Below are 1,471 nucleotides of genomic sequence, written 5' to 3'. Positions count from 1 at the left end.
TTCAGTATCTGAGAAGTCATGAATGTGCTGAACACTGCAATCATTGGCGAACATGCCCACTTCTGACTTCACGATGGGAAGGTCATTGATGAAGCAATGATTAGGCCTAGGGACACTCCACTGCAGAAATGTCATGGAGCTGAGATGACTGACCTCCAATAACATGCATACTCAGTCAAATGTAGCCTTGATGTCAAGAGCTGTCACTCTCACATGTCCTCTTTTGTCCATGTTTAAACTGATGCTGTAATGAGGCCAGGAACTGAGTAGCTCTGGTGGAACCCAAACTAGACATCAGTGAGCGGATTATTGTTGTGCAGGTGCTGCTCGATAGCATTATTAATGATATCTTCCATTACTTTACTGATGATCGAGAGTAGACTGTATGGGTCGGTTATTGCCTGCTTTGTATTTATCCTGTTTTGTTTTGTGTACAGGACATACCTGGCCAATTTTTAACATTGTCAGGTATATGCCAGTGTTGTAGTTATACTGGAACAGCTGGAATAGGGGTGTGGCAAGTTCTGGAGCGTGTCTTTTGTACTATTGGCAATATTATGTCAGGGCTCTTAACTTTTGCAGGATCTCGTGCCTTCAACTGTTTCTTGATATCACATGGAGTGAATCGAATTGGCTAATGAATGGCACCTGTGACGCTGTGGACCTTTTGGAGGTCCACCATTCAGTTAGATCGTGGCTGATCTGATTACTCCACATACCTGCCTACTCCCGAGAGTCAGGAGTTTTGCCCTGTTGCCTATCAAGAATCTGTCTATCTCTCCGCTTGAAAAATATTCAAGTACTCTGCTTCCACTGCTTTTAACAAAGAGTGTTCCAAAGAATCAACAGGAAGAAATGGCTAATGGTGCACAACTAAAAGGGCTATAGGAAGGGGAGGCCTCACACATTACAAGAAATGCCAATCTCTCTCCGGTGCTTCTGACTGTACAGAGATGAGTGACATAACTTGAGGCATAATCTTAAAAGAGACAAAAGTAATGTGTCCCAAGCTGTTCTGTTGGATTTATTGTTACAGCTGTGTTAAGAGCTGCTTCTACTCTTAGCACGTTGTAATTAACGGGTATAGAGGAAGAAAACAGCTGATACAGGTTATAATGTATTGGTCAGTTATCAACAATGACAGAGAAGACTAGATGTGTGAAGCATATCTGAGTCACCAATCACATCAATGCAAAAACACCCTCACAAGATTCCATCGATCCCATGGTCTAAAATCACAACAGATTTATTCACCAGAGATAGTAGGAACTGCAGATGCTGGAGAATCCGAGACAACAAGGTGCAGGGCTGGATGAACACAGCAGGCCAAGCAGCATCATAGGAGCAGAGAGGCTGACGTTTCGGGCCTAGACCCTTCATCAGAAAAGGGGGAGGGGAAGGGGGTTTTGAAATAAATAGGGAGAGAGTGGGAGGCGGATAGAAGAGGGATAGAGGAGAGGATAGGTGGAGA

The sequence above is a fragment of the Rhincodon typus genome, unplaced genomic scaffold (assembly GCF_021869965.1).
Source record: "Rhincodon typus isolate 14 unplaced genomic scaffold, sRhiTyp1.1 hic_rhity00001698, whole genome shotgun sequence".
Classification (NCBI taxonomy): Eukaryota; Metazoa; Chordata; class Chondrichthyes; order Orectolobiformes; family Rhincodontidae; genus Rhincodon; species Rhincodon typus.
This window is presented reverse-complemented; position numbering follows the sequence as displayed.